The sequence below is a fragment of the Elephantulus edwardii genome, unplaced genomic scaffold, assembly GCF_000299155.1.
Source record: "Elephantulus edwardii isolate Elephantulus edwardi_28Jun2011 unplaced genomic scaffold, EleEdw1.0 scaffold00194, whole genome shotgun sequence".
NCBI classification, from domain to species: domain Eukaryota; kingdom Metazoa; phylum Chordata; class Mammalia; order Macroscelidea; family Macroscelididae; genus Elephantulus; species Elephantulus edwardii.
In genome coordinates this window covers 1234403-1241036 of record NW_006399944.1, presented here as the reverse complement: position 1 = coordinate 1241036, position 6634 = coordinate 1234403, and the positions used below count along the sequence as shown (strand labels likewise).

Sequence of the window (6634 nt, the reverse complement as noted above, 5' to 3'; positions counted from 1 at the left end):
AAAAATTTCTAATAATTTTCCTTCATATGAAAAGCTTTTTGTCATCATTTTACAGAGCAATGATACCATATATCACTTAGTCTGGATCTATTTAAGCAAACTTCAAAACTAAAACATTCTTGTATCTCTAAAATAATGGAAAACATACACTAAAATGAACATTATTATATATCTTAAACCTTTGCTTTGACATAATATTCTATGCTTGTCATAGTCCTTTATAATGTAATTGATTCTTTATTTAGTTCCATATTTTCACATATTAAGCTTATGTATAAACTTCCTGGTTTTAGTTACTAAGCTACAATTCCAATTGAAACGATAAATTTGTAAAGTCTACATCTTTTTTTAATTTTTATTTTATTATTTGTGTGTACCGTCAAATCAGATCTGATTGGTACAGGAGGAGATTGTCCCTCCTTCCCCGGCAGAGCATCTGCTGGATTCGAACTGTGCACCTCTGGGATTGCAGTGCAGCTTCTTGCCACTAGGCCACCAGAGCTCCCCCAAAAGCCTACATCTTAAAATGATCAGTGAGTAGCAATTCCAAATGGCACATAGAGAATAATCAATTGTTATGTGCCGACAAGTTGCCTGTGACTGTACAACAGCCCTAAACCTTGCTCTATCTTGTGCCAATCTCACTGTCTCTTACATATCTGCCCTGATTTCCCTAGTCACTGAATCAATCCACCTCATAGAGGATTTTCCTCTCTGTGCTTATCCCTCCACCCTCTCAAGCACGATGTCCCTCTCTAAGGATTGGTCCCTTCTTGCAACATGTCCAAAATATGTCAGATGAAGCTTCAGAATCCTTGCCTCCAAGGAGCAGCCTGGTTTAACCCTGTGTGCTTCGTTAATTATACAAAGGCATTTGACTGTGTGGACCATAACAAATTGTGGCTGACTCTGAGATGAATGGGAATCCGAGAACACTTGATCATGCTAATGCAAAACTTATACTTGAACCAAGAGGCAATGGTCAGAACAGAGCAAGGAAACACTGCATGGTTCAAAAGTGGGAAGGGTGTACTCCAGGGATGTGTCCTATCTCCACACCTTTCCAACCTATATTCAGACCAGATCATCAGGGAGGCTGGGCTCTATGAGGAGAAATGCGGCATCAGGACTGGTGAAAGATCTATCAACAATCTGCGTTATGCAGATGATACTACCCTGCTTGCTGAAACTGAGGAGGACCTGAAGCACTTGCTGCTGAGGGTCAGGAACTGCAGCCTCCAATATGGATTGAGGCTCAATGTCAAGAAGACAAAGATTCTCACCACTGGACCAATTGGCAGCATCAGGATGGATGGTGAAGAGACTGAGATTGTTCACAGCTTTAGTCTGCTTGGCTCCACAATCAACACTCTTAGCAGCAGCAGCCAGGAAATTAAAAGATGTATTGCGATGCAAAGTCTACTGTTAGGGACCTCTCTAAAGTACTCAAGAGCAATGTGGTGTCTCTGGAGACTAAGGTGCATCTGGAACAAGCCCTGGTCTTTGCAATCACTTGTTATGCATCAGAGAGCTGGACAATGACTAGGGAAGATAGAAGGAGCATTGATGCCTTTGAGCTGTGGTTCTGAGAAGTGTGGACTGCTAAGAAAACAAACAGACCCCTTCTGGAGAGGGTTAAACCGGAAGGCTCCTTGGAGCCAAGGATTCTGAGACTTCGTCTGACATACTTTGGTCATGTTGTAAGGAGGAACCGGTCCTTGGAGAAGGACATCTTGCTTGGGAGGGTGGAGGGCAGGTGCAGGAGGGGAAGGCCCTCTGGGAGGTGGATTGATTCATTGACTGGGGCAATAGGATGAGTGTGTCGGGGACAATGAGATTGGCACAGGACAGAGCAGAGTTTAGAGCTGTTGCACATAGGGTCGCTATGAGTCGCAAGTGACTTGACGGCACATAACAACAACAACAATATCAGGGTAAACCTGTTAGTTTTCTTAGCGGTCCCTGGTATATTCAACACTCTTCTCTAACACCACAGCTCAAAGACATCAATTCTCCTTCTATCCTCCCTAGTCATCATCGAACTCTTTGACACATAACAAGTGATTGCAAAGACCATGGCCTTTATCAGTTACACCTTAGTCTGCAGAGTGACACCATTACTCTTCGGTACTTTGGAAAGGTCCCTAACAGCAGACTTTCCCATAGCAATAAGTTGTTTTATTGTCCTGGCTGCTGGTGCCAAGAGTGTTGACTGTGGAGCCCAGCAAACTAAAGCTGTGAACAATCTCAATCTCTTCACCATCCATCCTGATGCTGCCAATTGGTCCAGTGGTGAGAATCTTTGTCTTCTTAATATTGAGCCTCAATCCATATTGAAAGCTGTAGTCCTTGACCCTCTGCAGCAAGCACTTCAGGTCCTCCTCAGAATAATCAGAAATTTTATTTTCATCTCATTAGGAAACTCCCAGCAATAAACATGTTAATGAAGAAAATTATGAAAAAAATAAATTTAAAAAATTAAAAAAAGAAAATTATGGCAAGAAAACTAATTAGAAGGATAAAAATATGTGTACATGTAATCAGAAGGGAGGAAAAAACCTTTTCTGTGGAGAAACAAGTTTGTTTTTCAGTAATGTGATTGTATAATTCTCCCTAAATTTATATATATGGTTATTATCTGTTCTGGTGACAAGCTACTGTTGGCAAATCCAAACCAACTCATGATGATTCTCCATCTGAGTTCTGAGGCTGTAAATCTTTATGGGATGAGACTGACCATTTTTCTCCCTCAAAGCAATGGTGAGTTCAAACTGCTGACCTTTTGGTTAGTAGGCCATCACATAATGCACTAAGTCACAAGGGCATTTTATGCTATATTAATGCTTTAAACATTATCTCTTCTGACTGCCGTTGTATGTAGGATTACATTAATAGATAATGACAAGCAATATGACTTCTGGAATAAAGCTAAAAAGATTCCCGGTAACAAAACACAGTAAATCTAGTCAACACCACTAACTATATAAGACAAAAATCTACCAAAATGAAGAGTCAAATACTTTTTACTTAAATGGGAGAGAGATAGCTGGGAATACAAGATCCTGCAAAAAGTGAAAAACTAGAGAGATTTGGAAAAAATAAGATAGTCCCATTGAATTCTAGTTTGTAAGTTTTTACTGAAATAAATTTTTAAATTACTTGCCTAACATAAAATTTAGCTGATGTCTGCATATTCACAAACATATGCAAGTGGTCAGTATGAACCAGTTAAATTCTGCTGACTTTTCTTCTAAACAAAGTTAATGATATATTGTAAGTGTACAATAATAACTTATTTTCCTAAGTTTTTATGTTTCCCCAATGCAATTCCACTTACCCAAGGAATTTAAATAACTATAATATCAGAAGAATAGATTCAGAAGACAAGAGCCAAGAAAACCATTGATGCTATTTTCAAATAAATAGGCTAAGGTTTTCAGTTTTGTTTTTTCTTTTCATCAGATTCAAATATCATCCAGTTTATTTCACAAAGAATTAGAGAATTTATACTTATTTTAGAAATAAGGAAGTAATGACCAATAAAAGTAACTAGCCCTATCCACCGCTAGCATGAAAAACAACCAAAAATATTTGATGACAGAGAAAGGCGCCTGCATTCACTTATTCATTCACTTATACACACACACACACACACACATATATATATATATACACATATATCTATGTATATATATACACATATATCTATGTATATATACACACACATAAGTGTATATATATACACATACATATATACACACACATATAAAACCCACTGTCACCTTGCCATTGAGCTTTGGAGACTGAAAACTTTAATTGGAGGACACTACTCATCTTTCTTCCATAGAGTTTCTGATAGATTAAAACTGAAGAACTTTCAATTTGCATTCTGATAGACTATGCACTATACTATGAAAGCTCTTTTCACTAGACCAAATAATGGATAAATAATTAAGGATAAAGTGCACTTGATTCAAGTCATGGTCTTTTCAACCTCTTGCCATGTATCTGAGAGGTGGACAATGAATAAGGATTATAGAAAAAGAGTTGTGGTATTGAAGAAGAACTGAGGTACAGACAGAGACTTGTACACTAATGTTCATAGCAGTGTTATTCAACAGAGCAAGAACATGGAAATGGCCCAAATGCCCAAACACAATGGAATGGATTGAGAAACTGTGATACATTCATACAATGGAATACTATGCAGCACGCAGGAACAATGATTTTGTAAATTATTACCTAGGATGGTAGGGACTGGAGAACAATATTCTAAGTGAACAAACTCATTCTCATAAGGACAAATACTGTATAAGACCATTATTATAGATCCAAGGAGGCAAGAAGGGCTTAATCATAGGGTCACACAATTTGATGGTTGGACGGAGGGGTGGGTAATGGAAAGGGGAAAGATCAGTATGAAAAATAATGCATATGAATTTTGTGAACTGCGTATGTAAATCAGAAATAAATAAACAAACAAATAAATAAGAGGCTTCCAGCCCACAGCTGATTGTTAAAAAACAAAGACACTTACAGATTACATACATGCATGTATTTAATCTGGCTATAAATTATCTATCTCACAAGTCTGTTTGAAAATCAAATGTGGAATATGTCTCCTTGCTGGTACATCTTTGTTGAACTCCAAACATCTCCACAGATACCTCAAATTCAACAGGATCGAAAGTTGTCATCATCATAATTTCTAACTTTTTAAATTTTCTGCTAATTTATTTACAAAATTTGAATACATTGTTTTCAAGAACAAATTCTTTCAATTTCCCTCATCTTCCACCCATCGAATTGCACAACCTATAATTAATCCCCCATCATCCCTCTATGTCCAACTTCTCTCACCCCTATTGGATCTTTATACTCATTCTACAATAATGGTTTTATACAGTATTTATCCTTGTGGGACTTAGTTATTTCACTTAGCAGACTGTTCTTTAGTCCCTCCCAAGTTAGGTAAAAATTTACAAAATTATTGCTCTTGCATGCTGCATAGTATTTCATTGTGTGAATGTACCATAATTTCTCAATCCATTCGTTTGTAGTTGGACATTTGGACTGTTTCCATGTTTGTGCAATAATGAATTATGTTGCTATGAACATTGGTGTATAAATCTCTGTGCCTCAGTTCTCATTTTCTCAGGGTATATTTCAAGTAGAGGAATAGCTGGGTCATATGGACTTTTTATATTCAACTTTTCGAGGAAGTGCCAAAATGCCTTCCAGAATGGTTGTACCATTTTACAATCTCACCAACCATGTTCCTATCTCTTAAAGCTAGGGATTTTGAATATTTTTTTCCATGTGTTTGTTCACCATCTGAATGTCTTCTTTGGTCAAGTGTCTGTTCATATCCTTTACCTATTTTTCAATTGGGTTGTTTACCTTTATTTTGTGGTGGTGCTTGAGTACTTTATAAATTCTAGATATAAGTCCCGTGTCAGACATGTCATTACCAAATAGTTTTTCCCAGTCCGTGGCTTCCCTTTTTACCCTGTTGGAGAAGTTTTTAAATGTGCATAGGGATTTTATTCTTAGAAGGTCCCATTCAACTATTTTATCCTCTTCTAGTTGTAGGTTTTTCTGGATACTTGGAAGACTATATATGTCATGGATTAGGGCTTCTAGGAAGATGCAAATCAAAACAACTATGAGATATCATCTCACCCCAGTCAGAAGAGCAACATCTCACAGAACAGCAAACATCAAATGCTGGTGAGGTTGTAGAGAAACTGGAAGCCTTATTCACTGTTGGTGGATGTGTAAAATGATGCAAACACTCTGGAAGACAGTATGGTGCTTTCTAAAAAATTTGCAAATAGAAATACCATTTGACCCAGAAATTCAACTATTGGGAATATGCCCTAAAGAAACTGTAACTGCCACCCAAGTAGATATATGCATACTAATTTTTATTGCTGCTTTTCACAATAGCACAGAGTTGGAAACAACCCAAATGTCCATCAACAAAGGAATGGATAGAGAAGCTCTTTTATAGTCACACAATGGAATACTATGCTGAATTGAAAAACAAGGAATTCATGGATTATTATACAAAATGGGTGACCCTGGAGGAGGACATTATGCTGAATGAAATATCTCAGTAAGAAAAAAATATACTGCATAATGCCACTGTTCTAAAACAGGACTGACATAGGGCCTAGGGAGAAACTAAGGAAAGAAGGGATAAATAACCTACATGGCATTGAAACAAATGAGGGAGAAAACATATAAAAGGAACATGTAATTAGGTTATTGGCATAACAAGAGTCCAGAATAAGAGGTGCATAATAAAGTCCTCTGGGGTATAGGGTGACTGTATAACAATGAAAGAACTTTTTTCTCAATGAAAAAAGCAATCCAGGGGGCGGGATGGTCAGGGAGAAAAATGTGCAACAATGAGTGATTGGAAACCCAAGTTCTTTATAAATTTCACTAATATAAGAATTAAAAAACAATGAAAAAGTTCCTTTCTCACCACATCTTCATATTTATTACTTGCTGCCCTGTTAAACTTTGCCATTGTTACTGGAGTGAGATGGTACCTCATTGAGGTTTTGATTTGCATCTCTCTTATTTCTAACTTTTTTTTTTTCACAACACAAACATTTTTTATTTT

The 6634-nt window shown here is 37.1% G+C and overlaps 1 protein-coding gene across 1 annotated transcript in view; it reads right to left on the bottom strand.

The window, feature by feature from the left end:
- The window catches only part of LOC102852970, a 14255-nt gene that overhangs the window by 6874 nt on the left and 747 nt on the right, over positions 1 to 6634 (bottom strand). The window lies entirely within an intron of this gene.